Source organism: Camelus ferus, chromosome 19 (genome assembly GCF_009834535.1).
Source record: "Camelus ferus isolate YT-003-E chromosome 19, BCGSAC_Cfer_1.0, whole genome shotgun sequence".
Classification (NCBI taxonomy): Eukaryota; Metazoa; Chordata; class Mammalia; order Artiodactyla; family Camelidae; genus Camelus; species Camelus ferus.
In genome coordinates, this window is record NC_045714.1 from 41,011,990 (window position 1) to 41,029,495 (window position 17,506).

The 17,506-nt window shown below is 42.0% G+C and overlaps 1 pseudogene; it reads right to left on the reverse strand.

Annotated features, from left to right (window-relative positions):
• Positions 1–14,360: 14,360 nt before the first annotated feature.
• LOC116657808 lies at positions 14,361–15,854 on the reverse strand (annotated as a pseudogene).
• Between the last annotated feature and the right edge of the window lie 1,652 nt (positions 15,855–17,506).

Consider the following 17,506-nt stretch of genomic DNA (forward strand, 5'->3'; position numbering starts at 1 on the left):
CGTTTTGGATTATAAGCCTTTGAAGACATCTGCAGGGAGGGGCTAATTCATTCCAGAAACACTGCTCTCTCTGCCATGCAAACCAGAGACCAGGAATGGAATTGAGATTTCTAATGACATGGGGCATTTTTAGAGCCACCTGCTGGCTTGGGCGTCTCGCTGAGTTGCTTCCATAGACAAGTGCTGGGGAGCGGGCCTGGCCTCTGAGGTTGGGCTGCTGGGAGGCCTCAGGTGGGCTCCCTGAGGCAGGGCATGAGCTGCCACCTTCAAAGTGTTCTTCTGTCTGCATCCGCCTGGGCTTATAGGGGACTGATGCTGGGGAAGATCTTCTCTGAACTTAGCAGATGTCCTCCTGCTGCTCAGAAAGTTCTAGACTCAAGACTAGTCTTAGATTTGATCTCTCCATGTTCACGAGCTCCTGACCTCCACAGGTCTCCTGAGCCCTGGGCTGGGAGGAGATCAGACACTGAACACTGACAACTCAGGGGCTTATCCAAAGCACTGGCTCCCATGCCCTTCCTGGCAGATTCAAACGTGTGGCACATTCAGACAGATGTAGCTTCAGATCTCAGCTTCCCTGGGCTCAAGATGGGTTTCGCCGAAGGAGATGCTGAGGGGGAGGTCAGCATGCAAGGTGCTTTTGGAGTTCAACTCCTGTGGAAGGCAGAAGGGACAGCAGGATTGGGCAGAAGGAAAAGTCAACGTGTGATGCAGGTTCAACCTAGACTGTGTCAACCCAAAAGAGAGCTTTGCCCATCTGAATTGTCCTGGGTTAAATCGAAATGACTGAGCCTTGTAACCTTGCTTTGCTCCATCATGGGGATGTGGACTTCACGAGGAAGTCTCCAGCCTTGGGTGAGAGGGTCCTGTGCAGCTCAGACAGACACCGAAAGAGCTAATTGCTGGAGTCTGTCCCTTGAATGTACCCCCTGCAGATGGGCAGGGGGTAATTCACTTGAAGAGCTTCTGGACAGCACAACTTGGCATCTACCACAGTCTTCCAATTAGCTCTTTGACCTTAGGGATATAATTAGTTTCTTGGATCTTAGGAATATAGTTAATTAGAGTTAATTTCTAATTCCCAGTTTTCATGTAGATAAATGGGGTTAATATCATAAATATCTAACAGGATTTTTTTAAACCTCTGTATCGAAAATTTTAAACATACACTAAACTTATACAGAAATATGATGCTTGCACAATGAACTTCCATGTACCAATCACTCAGCTTCAACAATTATGAACTTGTGGTCATTCTTGTTTCAAATATACCCTACCACCTACCACTCCTGGATTGTTATGAAGTAGATGGCAGATTCAGAAACATGATGTTTGTCCACTTACATTTCATATGTATTTCTAGAAGATAAGGGCTTAAAAAATAGCAACATAACCACAATTAGCCTACCAGTGTTTTCAGCAAATTAAATGAGCCAATACAAGCGAACCATTTGCCATTGCCTTTGGCACATAAGGTTATCCAAAGCAGAACACATCCTCTGTGGAGATGACATATGGAAGAAAGGAAAAGGAGATTTAATTCTGTATAGTGTAAGGGTTCAAAGACATGGCATGGAGACTACCCTCCTTCATTCTTTGCCCATAACAGACATCACTATTTGATCACAGAGCTAGTGAGCAACACAATGTTCCAGGCAGCCACTGCCCATCAACTAGATTTGCCCATGAGATGGAACCAATTTGACCACATTGTCCTCATAGTCTGAACATGCCTGTCTCAGCTAGGCTGATGGCTAAACCCAGAGCCAGGCCTCCTGCCCTCTGGCTCATCTGACAGCTGCCACGCCAGCGGCATGGTTCAGAGGCTGCTCTGGCTCTCAGGGATTCTGTACAGAAACTGCTCATAGGCCCCTCTTTGCCATTTCCAGTGGGTAGGAGACGGGAGGGCAGTGCTGCTCCAACTCCAACCAGGAATAACGGGTGAAGAGAAGCAGCCCCGAGATCCGTGAGAATTGTTCCACCCTGGCATGTCAACATCTGCCTCTGCAGTGTCCTTCTCTTTCATTGCTTGCTTTTTTCTACTTCTTCCATGACTTTGCCAGATCCTCCTTGGGCTTGTTAAATGCTTGTTCTTCATCTCCTGCAGCCTTCCTCATGTCATCACTACTCTCTTGAGACAACTTAGGCATGTTTCCAGGAGGGGGAGTGTGTGTGTATGTGTGTGTGTGAAATGACTTTGAACATGTGTACATGACACCATAGTTCATATGACATTTTCATGTTGATTTCTTCATTTCTGCCTCACGCAGTGCTGTCAGTTAGTATTCATCTTTCTTATTTCACAGATGTAGAAACTGAGAATGAAAGGGGCTCATGATATTTTCCTCTGTATTAAATAACTTAGACACGAGACTAAAGGGCAGATTGAGATTCCTGGCTCGGAAAGACATTGGTGTTTCACAGTTCGGGGTGTACTTTAAGCTGTGGAAACCCTTCTTTAAGTGAAACTTTATAGTAATGGCCATTATCTACAATCTGGGCAAATTGAGATGGGAGGGTATAGTGTTCTGCCTACCATTAGTGTGTGGCAGGGGAAGAGGGAAGGCTGGTTTATGGAATCTCTAGGAGTTTGGGGAGCTCAATTTAAAAACCACCATGTTATACAAATAGTCACAGGGTGTAATTTTACTAGCCTTGGGTATAATTTCCCTCTTGAGAGTTTTGATAGAATGCCTTGGGAATCACTGATTATGGGATTCTGTATTTTCAAACCCACATTCTACCCCTTAGAGACATGTGAGACTAACTGCTTGCTAGAAGCAGCTGTTAGGGTGAATGTGCTAGCTTCTGGGACCAGAGCTGAGCCAAGTTTAGACCTGCTAGGTCTGCTCTGTCCTCACTGTGCCTGGCTTCAGCCAAGAGAGGGATGAAGGAAAGGGAATGCCCAGCCTGCACTCTGAATAGCCTTGAACTAAGGCCTTCACCCAAAGAAGGCTGATAGTAATTGAAGTGTTAGCAACAACAGTGATTCTCGAATATTTGCTCTCTCTGTGTTAAGTGCTATGCAAAATGGACATGCAACTTAATTTCTACAACAACGGGAGGTAAATATTTTCATCTCAGTTTTACAAACTAGTAGGACGCCCAGGGCCAGCAAGAAATTAAGCTGAGATTCAAACCCAGGTCTCCCCAGCTCTAGTTCTCACACTCTTACTCACTCATCCATTCTGACCCTTCAAGGATATCCTTACCATAGCCTTTGAGATGGATAACTTTACCTCCATTTCCTCAAGGTCACCCATGTAGGAAGAGAAAGCACCTGAACACAGGTGCATCTGATTCCAAATCATGCACTAGGTTGCCTGTAGAGAGGAAGATAATGCCTTGGGCATGATATGTTACTTCTGAGAAAGTCACCTTTTTAGGTGACTCTGGTTTATGCCCCAAATGTTGGTGAGAATAGTGTTTTACAAAAGCAGATGTAACCTCTGTTATGCTATTTTTATTTGAGAAAACAATGTATTTATGTAAAAACACACTGGATTAAGACAGTTTTGTTTATTTCTCTGTTTTTATAGGCTAGCAATATAAGCAAGCTGCCGGCAAGACCAGGCAATAGAAAAAGAAAGAAGGCAACCTTAACAATATTGAAAATGAAAGGGTTTAGGGTTACAGCTAAATGAGAATTATAAACAAGAAAATAATAGGAACAATATTACATCAATCAAGTTGAAAATTTAGATAAAATGGGCAATTTTCTCAAAAATTACAAATGATCCAAATTATCTCCAGAGGAAATAGAAAATATGATTAAACAAATTATGTCAGTAATAAAAATACCTTCCTTCAAAAGCATTAGGCACAGATGGTTTTATGAACATCTGTTACCTAATCTTCAATGAGTAGTTATTTCAGACAATACAGAAAGGTGGAAAGTTTTCTAGCTTATTAAATGATGCAAATTAACATTGATATCAGAATGGAAAAGGTTAATGAAAATAGAAGAATTGCAGGTCAAGCTCACTTATGAATATAGGTTAAAAAACTCAAATAAAATATTAACAAACCAACCCAGCAAAATGACAGTAGCAGCAACAAGAACAAGGTGAAGAATAAAAAAGCCACACCATGACCAAGTATACTTGATCCTAGGAATTCAAGGATGGTTTAACATTGGAAAATCTGTTAACTCATACTATTATCAGACCAAAGAAGAAAACTATATGCTCATTAATGTAGATGCACAAAAAGAATCAGAAATATCTAGCTTCATACTCCCCTCCTCCTTTTGAAAGCATCTTAAAATAATACAAAGAACAATAAACAGAAATACAAAATGGGAGGCATCTGTAATCTTGATCCATACAAGTTTGACAAAATGTGGATTGAAATGTAGTGAATAACTTAGCAGAGGAGAGAAAAGCCAGCTGCAGATGCCTGGAGAAGGAAGATACACATGAAAAGCCAGCAGGATTACTATATGTTATTTATAGAAACATACATATGTAGTGTGTTTTTGTTGGATGTGAATATATACATATGTTGTAAAGACATAAAAACACAGATGAGAAGGTAATACTCCAACTTCAGGGTACTGGTGTTTGGAGGCATAAAGAGAAGATAAAGATGTAATGGTGGGAGTCAGGGTCTAGCTCAGTGGTAGAGCACATGCTTAGCGTGCATGAGGTCCTGGGCTCAGTCCTCAGTACTTCCATTAAAACAAATAAATAAAAACCTAGTTACCATCTCTCCCCCTCCACAAAAAAGAAATTTTAAAAAAGATGCGATTGGGGAACGGGAAGTTTCTCATTTCTATCTGGAATGTTTTATTTCTTAAAAAAAAAAATGAAGCCAATGTAACAAAATAGTATTTGTTAAATCTGAGTGGTGAGTATGGAGTTTTGTTATATTATTCCCTTTACTTACATAAATATTTGCAATAAGCCAAATGAATTAACCTTAAAGTAACGCATGCTCACAGTAAAAATTCAATAAGGAAAGCACAAAGCTGAAAATAAAAAATTTCTGAATTTCTACTACGGATAGCCCATACAGTCATATATATAGTATGTATACAATTCAACAAAAATACTATATTTTGTAATATGCTCATCTCAATAAAAGAAATCAACATGTAATTACATGTAGTTTAGTGGTTTAAAGTTTAGTGTCTGTAATCCAATGGCTTGGGTTCAAAATCCATCTCTGTCACTTACTGATTTGATTCCTCTCTGGTCCTCAGTTTTCCCATCTGCAAAATAGGAGTAATGATAGTATTCATTATTATATAAATTCAATAATCCAATAAAGCAGATAACTGGACACATAGTAGAACTTGTGTTTTTTAATCTAACTTTGTAATTGAGATTGACCCATAGAACTCAATATAAGATAGTAATCATTACTATTTCTGGGTCAACTCATGCCATCTTAGATATAAGGCATAGTACAGATATTCTGGAAGAAAGCAGAGTTTTTCCCAGTGTCTGGGAAAGAGAGCATACAGATCAGATTGAAGGGGTCCTTCATATAGAGAAATCACAGTCTTGATTGGACTTAAACCCTATAGATCAGCTGTCAGCTCTCAGTGGGGTCCAAGTGTTGGGGCTTGATATGTGAGAAGAGGACTGGTGACCTTCCATAGGACTCTCCTCCGTCATCCTATGATTGATGTTCCCCAGACCAGGTTCTTGTAAACTACTAGTGGAGGCTGCATTTCTAAACAGTGAGACACAGGCTGAGGATGACATGATATTGAATATAGTTCCCTGTGCTATACAGTAGGACCTTGTTGTTTATCTATTTTATACTCAGTAGTTTGTATCTTCAAATCCTGAACCCCCAGTTTATCCCGCCACTCTCCCCTTTCCCCCCTGGTAACTATTAGTATTTTCCTATGTCCCATTTTACAAAGGAGGCAGCTGAGGCTCAGAGAAGTTAAGTAACTTACTCAGGGTCACACAGCGATTAAGTGGTAGAGGCAGAATTGGAGTCTAATCAGCCTAACTTTAGAGCCTGTGCCTTAGCCACTATGTTATTCTGTCTCCATTATCATCAAAAAGACAAAAGAGCATCTCTTATGGAAGCAGAGGAAAATAGTAAATTTATTTTGAATGAACTAATACTGATTGCCTACTGGATGTTGGACACTGTTAAACACTTTGGTATGTATCATCTCAGATAATCTTCAGCACAATCCTGGGAAGGAAGCAGGTACTACCATCGCTATTTCATGAATGAGGACATCAAGGAACAGAGAAGTCAAGTGACTTACTCAAGGGAACACAGCTCAGAGGTGACAGATGTTTTTGTTACAGTAAGCTAAGTCTAATAACACAAATCTCCAATCCTTTACCCCTCTTGTCTTACAATACCTCCATTCTCAAATTGACTTTAACTCCACAGAGCAATTATTCTTGCACTGAATCCTTATTGCCTCCCAGTGTCTTTTAGCTTCAGTGTCTCCTACTAGACCTCTGAAGACAGGCTTCTGGGAGAGTCAGTGAGGGAAGCAGGAGGATGTATGTTCTTACCTACTCGGTCCTCCATCTGGCCCTCTCCCGTGGAAGTCCATGGTTAAGAAGCCCACCGGGGCTTGCTGTAGTCCTCCTGGAGAGTAATGCCCTGCTCAGAGGTGACAGAGAGCTCTGTGGCCAGAAAGATCCATCACCCCTGAGTGATCGGTGACCCACAGGTACGGCTCGTGGAACCTAATGACCAGTCACTCAATTACAGGCTTAGTGACATGTTTATAAGGGTGAACTTTAGAGTGCTATTAGGGAGCAGACAGATGAACTATAGCTGTGTCTGCAGGGCAGAGCTCACCCAGCCCAAATGCCTCTGTGGACCCATTACCCGGTAATTAGGGCATTTTTAAGTAGGAAGCAAGGAGTTAAATTATTGCTTAGATTATTGCTTCACTTGTCACGGTGGAAAGTGCTGCTTTGGGGAAAGAAGGAAAGAAGAAAGGATAGAAGGAAAATCGGGAGGGAGAGAGGGAGTCAGGGAGAATGGGGGCTCTGAAAAATGGAGGTTTTGAGATGAGTGCTTCATTCATCTTTCCAGTTGACGACTATAACAGGAAGGTGCCAAGGATGACCAGTGAGAGATGCAGACAGGTCTGGAGTCGGGGCAACAGTTGTGGTTCCTCTGAGTTACTGTGCCAGCAACATCTGCTTGGGCCATGGCAGCTCACAGGGAAGATGGAGGTAATTATACCAATGACTAATTGTGTAGGAGCTAGGAGCTTTGCTAAGCATCACCCATGCATCAGCTCACCCAAGCCTCTCTGCTGTGGGTGAGGTGGCTACTGCTGTGATCCCCACCCATCAGATGAGGACACTGGAGCACCTCTATGTAACTGAGTGATGGAGCTGGGTAACCTGCCTGAGGCCAAGGTCCAGGCTCCTAAGTCCTTCCCGTTGCAGCTCGGTGAGGTCTTCACGATCCTGGATGACACCAAACCTGTCTCTTCTACAGCATCAAAGGATGCTCTGGACTGACTCTGCTTGCTCCAGACTTGCTTCTGCCTAGCTCAGTTCCACCCCTTCCTCTCTGGAGCAAAATTGGCCACTGATGTTATTTTTAAAGTGTGTATGTGTGTGTTTGTGTGTGTGTGTGTGTGTGTGTGTGTGTAACTTTAACTTTTATGATGAAAAATATTAAGTAGAAATCAGGCCGACAGGATTGCATAATAGACCTTCATGCACCCTTCACCCAACTGAAAAAATTAGTGCCCAATCTTGCTTTTCTGTATTGTCCACACATCTCGTCCTTCCTTCCTGTATTATTTTGAAGCAAATCCCAAATATCATTTCATCTCTAACTGCTTCAGTATGTATCTCTAGAATATACAGATTATTTTTTAAAAACAAGCAAAATATTTTGATCGTACCTAAAATATAAATAATAATTATTTGTTACCCAATCTGTTCAAATTTCTTAATTTTATTATATAATTTAAAAGGTAACTTACTTGTTTGAATCAGGATCCCAATGAGGTCCACATATTGCAATTGGCTCATACATATTTTGAGTCTCTTTTGATCTACTTTTTACCCTTGAGATTTACTTGTTGAAAAAACTGGGTTGTTTGTCTTAAAGAATTCCCCACAGTCTGCATTTTGCTGTTTGCATTTCAGTGGTGTGGTTTAACGTGTTCCTTTGCCCCTGGTATTTCCTGTAAATTAGTAGTTAGATTTAGAATTTTGATCAGATTCAGGTTTTGTTTTTTGGCAAGAATACTTTGTACTTCATGATCCTGGTTATTAGAAAGTCTGGTTGACTCTCATGATGCTAGTGACCCCTGATGGTTATTTTAATCGACAATCATTTTAATCTCATCATTCTTTTTCGTTCATTTTCTGAATCACTTTTTAAAGAAAAGCTTCTCATCAACCATTGTCATCCTGAGATGTAGTTTATATGGGAAATATCAGTTAACGCTTGATTTCTTTCCCTTTATTTTCTAGTTTTCAAAATAATGAATTGGCTCTCTGCTGTTGGATGTAAGACACCTATGAGCTTATTTTGTTACAACTATCATTTTGTGCTCATGGATTTTCAAGTATCTGATGGATTTCAATGCATCACAGTTGTTCTCTTACTGAGATCAGATTCTCCTGGGTTTGGTCAACAGGCAACTCTTTAAGTTGACTTTTGAGGCTCTCTGACATGACCACATGTTTTTTGGTAGCTTCTTGCTGCCTGGCTTGACAATATACTTCAGGCTCATCTTGTGTATTTCCTCTTCCAAACCTAGACAGCCCTTGTTTCTTTCAGTGGAGAATGACACTTATACACCCACAATTTGGTATTGAGGTGCTCATTATTACTGGGTCCATCACTGTTTCTAGGGCTTTTTGGTGGATACAGGTAGGGCATACATATTTTGGTTAAAGAGAAAACACATCTTGAATTTACATGGAAACTTCCAACTAAGAGTTGATATCATTTTTACTTACCTTTTTTGATCTTATATCTGCATTTCCTGTTTTTCTTGTCGAATGTTTCAGAACCCAAAGGCGACCACACTTGTTTTATATCTACTCAACTGTCTCAGAGTAACACTCTCACCAATGACATGATTATGGAACACAGCTTACACAGCTTAAGTTTTTTTTTTTTCTTAAATTCACCAGGCTGGGCATATCCCAAAAGGGATGAACAACAGATTATTCTCTCTTAAAACCACCTGACATAGTTTTATCTGTGTGATTGTACCTCCAGCTCAGTAGCTAGATGTATTCATTTATTTAATTTTTAACTTTTTATAAGGATTGCCTTTCAAAAGTGCAGTTATAAAATTATAATTTAATACATAAATAATACACATGAATCTATACAATTAATTATAAAATTACTTTATAATTATGTAAAATGTGTACACGGTTCCAAGTCAAATAGACACAACTGGATGCTCTACACGGTCTCCCAGAGTTCTCCCGTAGCATGAAGCCCCAGTTGCCCACCATGGAAACCTGCTTGAAAACACATTGGCCTTCTCTTCCTCCCCAGCCTCACTTTCTCAGAGCCTTACTAGTTTTCTAGGATCACTGCTCACATAAACTACATGTGCTCAAATCTTTGTCTCCTGGTCTGCTTCTTGGGTAACTCAAATCAAAGCACACGCTTTTCTCCAGCTTGCTTCCCACATAAAAATAGATCTTGAAGGTTGATCTTTCCGTTATTCTGTAGATCAATATGGCTGCAGTTACAGAGGCTTCTCCAGTGCCAGTTACCTTGACTAGAGGAACTAAAGTTTGGGCGGTCTCACTGGATAAGACCCAATGGAACCCAGATTGGCATCACAACAGACACGTGTTCCTTGCAAGGTGGAACAGTGGCTAAGAGGCATGCTTCTCGTGCCAGGTTGGTCTGGGTTTGAATCCTGACTCCGGCGGCTATTACCATGTGAGCTGGAAAGTCATTCCAGGTCTCTGGTCCTTGGTTTCCTCATTTGTTCAAGGAGCATAATGCTTGCACCTGCCCTATGAGGTATGTTGCTGGGAGGTTCAAGAACTCAGTGTCTGGCACATGTACACCTTCTGTAGACATTATCATTGTTGTATCATCGTCATCTCAAAATAAAGAGACTGCCCTAATTCCTTCTTCCTGAGCACAGATAATCCCTTTTCCAGGATCAGAGTCCTTGGTTCTTTTACAAAGTCTTCACGGCATATGTGCCCTAGACCTTCTCCATCCTGGTCAGCTGTAATGGTGGCTTCAAGAAATAGAAACTTCGGGGGAGGGTTTAGCTCAAGTGGTAGAGCGCATGCTCAGCCTGCAAGAGGTCCTGGTTTCAATCCCCAGTGCCTCCTCCAAACAGAAATCAATGAATAAATCTAATTACCTCCCCTTCATAAAAAACAAAACAAACAAACAAAAAGAGAAATAGAAACTGTCCTCCCAGTGGGACACCGCTGCTGGAGAATTTGGCTTGAGCTGCCACTGTAAAATTCTCTCATTAAAAATTTGTGTTAAATTCTTCCATTTTGAATTTCCCTGGATGTGCTCTGCTCCACAAGATCTGGCCTTTACCCAGACAGATCAGGGGACCCTCTGTCTGCCTCAGGCCCTCCACTGGCCCTTTCTCATGGCCCATGTCTGCCCTCCCAGTGACACAGATCTATCCTGGGGAATCCCAACAAGAGCTTTTACTGTTACCAAATTCTGAAGATTTTCTCAGAATTGACCAATTGTGGTTGTAAAAGTGTTTATACCCTGTAGTCTGAGGAGAAAGTCTGTCATAAGGAAAAGTGACAGCATGGTCTCTTTCCCAGGAAGCAAACAAACCTGGGAGAGAGTGAAGGCGAAGGATGAAAAAGAAGAGTGTTTACAAATATGAGGAGATGGAATGGAGTTTTCTTATTTGTGTCACACCCTGTCCTGCAGTTATTTTGAGCCTGGCATCATTAGTGGGCTCTGCAGCTATCTGTGGGCCGGAGCTCTCAGAGGGGGGAGAGGGTGCCTCAGATATGAAGTGGGACCCCCCATGGCCTCCACAGGCCCCACCCCCCAAACAACAGCCCCGCGTGTCAGAGTGAAGATCCACTGAGTGAACGTTGGCTAGGGTTTTGGCTAAAATAGCATCAGCGGAGGCTAAGCAGAAGGCTCCACTGGGAAACGAAGAGTTTTGTGATATGAGATAAATGCAGATATTTCTGGTAGTTTTGGAAAGGGGTCTAGTTCTTAAGAGATGATAGTGACTAGGCAGGGCAAGGCCATTAGACACATGGTTTTTAAGATCTAAAGATTCCTTGGATAATGGGATCCAATACATGGACACTCATGGAACTGTTTGTTACTTAGGGCTCTAGATGAGAGAAGAAGAGAAGGCCGGCAGGCAGAAACACACAGGGGGTTGCACCCAGGGGCAGCAAGCTGCAGCTGTAGGAGGAGTTTATGCATGGTGACCGGAATGGATTTTGAAGACTTCCTGGAGGTTGGATAAGTTGAATAATTACTTGGGATCCTGTGCTTAGGAGTTGCCTCTAGTTAGTTGTTTGGCACCTGGCCCTGGAGAACGGGACCCCAGTAAGGGACATGGTTGGTGTAGAGGCTTAGCAAACTACCCATGAAGGGGAACTGAGAGTTTTTAAGCCATGACTTCAAAACTGGGTCAAGGCAGCACTATGAAACACTATATTATAGCATGTCAATTGGATTCAGGGAGATGCTCAGCCTCTGGAGGAACTTAAGTCAAAGTTGGCCTAAAACCCAATCATAAATCTTGAACCAAATGTTAGAAATTAGAACAGGGAAACCAAATATGTAGCATGCATGTCATTACCATCCCTTCCCTTGATCATAGCAGACATCGCTAATCAAACATGATTTTGAGATTTTGAGCCTGCTCAACTTGGAGTCTTTCTCAACTACCATTCCTGACAAGCAACAAAGTTGGCATGTCATTTGACACCTTCTAACCATTTTTCATTAGAAGAAAGAACTAGTTAAAGAGGATGTAGATGTCTGGGTGTTCCACAATTTGGACCTGGAGAAGGCAGGGTCTAAAACTCTTACAAGCACAGTGCCTAAGCAAATGTGCCTCTAATGGTAGAAATGTGGACTAGCAGACCAGAGGGGGAGACCTTTTCAGAAGCCAGTGTTCCCACCATGTAGACAGGCCCAGACCCACCCACAAGGCGTGCTCTGGTGTGGTGTCTGGCACAGGACCTCAAGGTGGGGCAAGGGATATTTGATCTTTTTGGAAAACACAGCTGCCCAACCTCAACTTCTCCTCCAAGCTATGCTACATCTGGATCCTTTGCTGAAGTATTTTATTAAACATTTCATCCATATTTCTTTTCACCCCAGACTTCAAATTTTGATTTTCTCTGCTATTTATAGCAACACCTGTGGTTTGCCAAAGTGTAAAAGGCATGTTTTAGGACGAAGGTGTTTTCATAGAGGCTGGCTAGATATCTGAGATCTACCAACGGGCAGTCGACTCAGGTGAAAGGAAGCCAAAGGGAAACCAAACTTTGTTTTCTTGATTTTTTTTTTTTTTTGTTCTTCCTGGAAGAGGGAGATCACTGAACAATGTCAATTTATATCTCCTCTCCCTTGGTCATCCCAACACAATCAGTAAATATTTATTAACTTCCCACTATGAGCCAGACTGTGTACTAGGCACTGGGGACACAAGGCAGGAACCAAACTTGATGTGATCTCCACCATCCCAGAGCTCTCCTGGGGGAGAGAGAGAGAGATGAATTCAATAATCCCAGAACAATATATAAACTGTCACCTGCTGTTTCGAGAGAGGGATGCATGGTATGAAGAAAGCTTATGATGGGGGCTTTGATGTAGTGAGGGAAGGCATTCAGAAGTGAGTGACGGTGGAGACTAAAGGAGGGGTCTGAAGGAGTTAGCGAAATGAAGAGTTAGGTAGCAGGAAGGGGTCACAGCCTGTGCAAAGTTCTGGCAATGGGAAGAAAGCATGAGCATTAGATGAAACTAAGGTCAAGTGGCTGGCGGAGACTGAACAAAGGGAGATTTGATGGGCAGTACCTTGGAAGGGGTGCCCGAGGACCATCCCGTCAGGACTTTATAAGGCAATCAGATGTGAATTTACTGAGAAGCTCTTAAACTTCAGGGCCTCTTAACTCACTCTGGGGTAAATGTCTTTTTTTCCCAAAGCCCTGATTCATGAATGTTGCCCATCCAAATAGTATTTAATCTATTGCACAAGAAAACTTTTGAAGGCCCCTAAAATCTCGCAGGTTATTTTGAAACAAACTTGATAGAAGAGTTCTCAAATTTGTCAACACTCCTAAAAATTTTGATGGAATTTCCAATGATGAATCAGTGAGGCTAAAAACAAACAAATGAACAAACAAAAAACCAAAAACCCAGTTTTGCTCTACTATGCCAAGGCAAAAATAATTCAGAAAGCCTGAGTTCTCTGTCGTAAGTTTCTCCCCGTAGAAAATGATTTTACATGCTCAGTGTCATATGAAAAGGAGATCAAAGAATATGCGGCCAACCGAAGGTAGGAATTATTATAGTGTTGCACCTGTGTGCTAATTAATACAAACATTGTGTTATTTTCCAGGATTTTGTAATATTAGTTTTATCAGTTACTTAAAAAAATACAGTTTTTGTAATTTATTTTCTTATTCTAAATACGTATTCAAGTTTGTGCCTAATTCCGAAACCAGAATTTTGTATTCTCAGCCGATCTGTTCACTGTAAGTCATTAATCAGTATTATCAACTCTCCACCCAAATGCCAGGGTTATTTTGTAGGGTGAGTCTTTCCCAGGTCTCTCTACTTCTTAAAATCCTTCTCTGGTGTGTGTGAGTTGAATCACGCCCACCCAGACGTGTCTGTCTGTTCTTAGATCTCAGAGCTGGCGGGTTCAGTCAATTTGAGGCAGAGGGGTGTGGTGAAGACAGTGGCTGGGACACGGGGTCCCTTTGCCCACCTATCCCTGTTTCAGGTGTGTTTTGCTTTAAGCCAGTGATTCTGGGTGGTGTCCAGGAAAGAACACTGGACAGCAGATCTCAGTTTGAAGTCTGTCTCTCTCAGTTACTATGTGGTCAAGCCTTTGAATGTGTCAGATTCTGTGACGGATCCACATGAAGATAGTGATTGACAGACAGACAGCAGCAGACCGCGTCAAAGATGTAAGATTTCCTTAATAGCAAGTGAAATGGAAATATCTCTATACTGAGGCAAGAAACACAAAGCAGAAAATGGCCTGTAGGGTCCTTTTAGGGACACACACTTTTTATTTTTTTTTGTAATGGAACATTTTTAAAATTTAATACATACACATATAAGTCTCTTTATTAGGGAAATTATACATATTGGTGAATATGACCAATGGTCACATTTATGGGTAATTTCTTTAAAAATCAAAACCATTAATTAGGATAGATTCTATGCCCTACTTATTTCGTTGTGCAGTGTCTTGTGTAGTCATACTTTTTTGTTGGAATGACAGTTTGCAGACATTTCAGGAAAATTAGAAGACATATGTGAGCATCTTTCCTCCTGCAACAGTCTCAATGATCGTCTTCATCATCCAGGACGCCTGCTTGGGGGAGCTGAACACACAGGAGGTGGTGGGAGAGAACGGTGATTTCAGTGGTCACCGTTTTCTTCAAATGAACTTGACTTCACCCATGTGCTCAACTGATAAACGCTGCTGTTGCTCTTCATGGCTCATGACCACTGTTGTGGGATCTGGTAGTACTTATCACAAGTGATACAAAGGTCGTAAGTTCTGGTTTGCAAACTCGCAACACCAGTTTTAACTCTACAAGCTCCTCCTATTGCCCTTGCACCCAGAGTAGCCTTCTGTTTCCAACAATCCATTCTTTCAGGTTCTTCCACATCTGCAGCTTTTCTTACATCTTCCTCTTCTTTCTCTTCACACAATGCTGAGCAAACTTGGAGTTTTAAACTGTCTTTGCTGCCCAGCTATGGAATGAAGGAGCAAATGGAAGACGGAGAGTTAGAGGCACTGATCGATTTTGACTTTGCGGTGGGACTTTTATTTAATCTTCACAACCTCAAGGAGAAAGAAATTCTTTCCATCTTATAGACGAGGAAACTCTGGCACTAAGAGGGGAGTTGATCTGAACAAAGTAGGACAACCAGTAGGTGGCTGAACCTGGGTCCTGACTCAAGTTTTCTGAGTCTATATCGTAAGCTCCTCCTTTAGTGCTATGGTTATTTTCTCTTTTTGGTCTGGATGTCCCTCTGAGGACCCAATGAAGGTATTTTCACACACATGCATGCACATGTATACACATGCACATACATCAAACACACATGCACTCACACACATGCATGCATACAATAATAAACACTTACACAGACACACACACTAATACATTGCATATAATTCCAGGACTCAAGGACCCCTGATACCTGGTGTAAGACTTTCTTTCTGTACACCACGAACAGGGAAGGCACCTTGTTCTTGCAGACTTGTGATTTGTGCCTGTTCTTCAACTACATTGAATTATTAACTAATTACTGCTTGTGGAAGTCCTTGGGAAATACCAAGCGCTTGTTCAATGCTGAATATGGTTATTAGTGAAGATTTGATTTTAGAGAACAGCCAGGGAGCCCTGAAATAAGCAAATGATGGTTGTGTAGGGAGGCTGGCCGCTGAGGGGCAAGCCGTGGTGCATAATCAAATTCTCGAAGGTGCTCCCGCTCATTTCTTGCTACATCTGTTCACACAGGGAATTTGCACATTTTCAGAGAAAAGGATTCATCCTAATGGACTGCTTTTCTCAGGTCCCCTGTGTTTCATTCTTTCCGTGTTCATTTATCTTTCCTCTGCCCCTTCTCCAACCCAACCCCTTCATTCACAGCAGGTAAGTCTACCTCTCGGGGAAGTAGGGTCTCCATCTCAATTTTATTACCGTCATCTCTAAATGTTTCTATCACATGCCTGTGGTTCTGAGGAGTAGCTTCTGGGCAGAGAGGACCAGCAGTTTCCCCTCGCTATCACCAGTCTGCTCCTTGCACTGTGTCCTGCTTTCAGAAGTCACACAGCAGGGAATTTGCTTAATTAAATTCTACTACAACTATAAAAGGAGGCTAATTGCAGCTGTTAGAAATGTGTAGCACACGCTGCCTAGTAGAAGGCGGCAGAATGAAAGCTTTAACCTTTTCTGTAATCCTCCTTTCCTGGTCCTGATCTGAGCTTTCATCAGTTTGGGGAAATGGGCTGACGGTGTGTTCAGTATAGATTTCTGCCTGCCTGTGGATTTGCTGCTCCAGCGGAGAGCTGAGATCCCCACTGGACCTAAAGAATTCTAGTTCTGGGGCAACATGGGGCAGACGCCTAGGAGGGCTTCCTGACTCTAGACTTGGGAAGAAGGTGGAGACAGAGGGACGAAGGCAGGGGCAGGTGGACTGTTACATCACCCTCTCATTCTTTTTGGCACTGTATTTATTTTAGGGAAACACAAAACAGCCTCTTCTATCTGCTCTCCACTCCTTCCTTCTTATATAGAACTGGCTAAAGTTCTCAGAAGAACATAGTCCCAAGAATTTGGACTCTTCGTGGGGGAAATTTGGCACTAAATTGACCTTCGATACCTTATCCATTTATCCATCTTCCATTTTCCTCTTCCTCCTCCTCTTCCTCTTCTTCCTCATCAGAGTTCATATACACCAAGCACTTGCTTTGTGACAGGCTCTCTACTAAGCGTGTTGCGTCTTTTGACACCTGCAGTGCCTTTATGAGGCTGGTCCCAGTACTGCCTCTATTTTACAGACGAGAAGACTTAGTGTCAGGGAGGTCTAGTGGTTTGTCTTCAATCACATTGCTCAGAAGGATAGAAATGCGATGTGAACCCAGCCAGGCTGGTCTGATACATCCCAGCTTTATGGCAATGCACAGTCCGAGGAAGTAACCCCTTCCCTCCCTCTCCAAAATAGGAAAAATAATTTTTAAAAAATCAATGATAATGTTACTACTTAAGAGATCCAGCTACCTGCAACTTTATTTTTCCAATGTATTCTCTCTCTCTCTGTCACACACACGAATGTATGTATAAAACATACAGTAAACATCTATATACACTATACATATAATACATATTATATATACAATATGTTATATATGCATGTGTAGACATATTATAAATTAATGTGAGCATATTCTAGATTTCATTTTTGTTCTGTTTCTCCCCTCCCTACAAAATAGGTCACGAATATATATTCAAGCCATAATATATTTTCCTATTTGTCATTTTCATGGCTGATTATATTCCACTTGGTGGAGAAAATTTCCGTTTGGATTTTGATTGGGATTACCTTGAAATGACAGACTGTTTTGGCTATGATCTCTGTCTTCCTCTCCAGAAAGATGGGAAAAACTCGAACATCTTTAAATGTAAGCTCCAGCTTGGAGAGAACCTTGTGGACACAGGAGAAACGGCCTCTCCAAAGCGGGCATTGCTTGGCAAGCACTTACCTGGGGGTGCCACCTCTCCTTTCCTTGTGAAGGCCAGGGCCAGGTGAGGGAACCCTCTGCATCCTCTGAGGTGAGGCTCATGTGCTCAGAGGGATG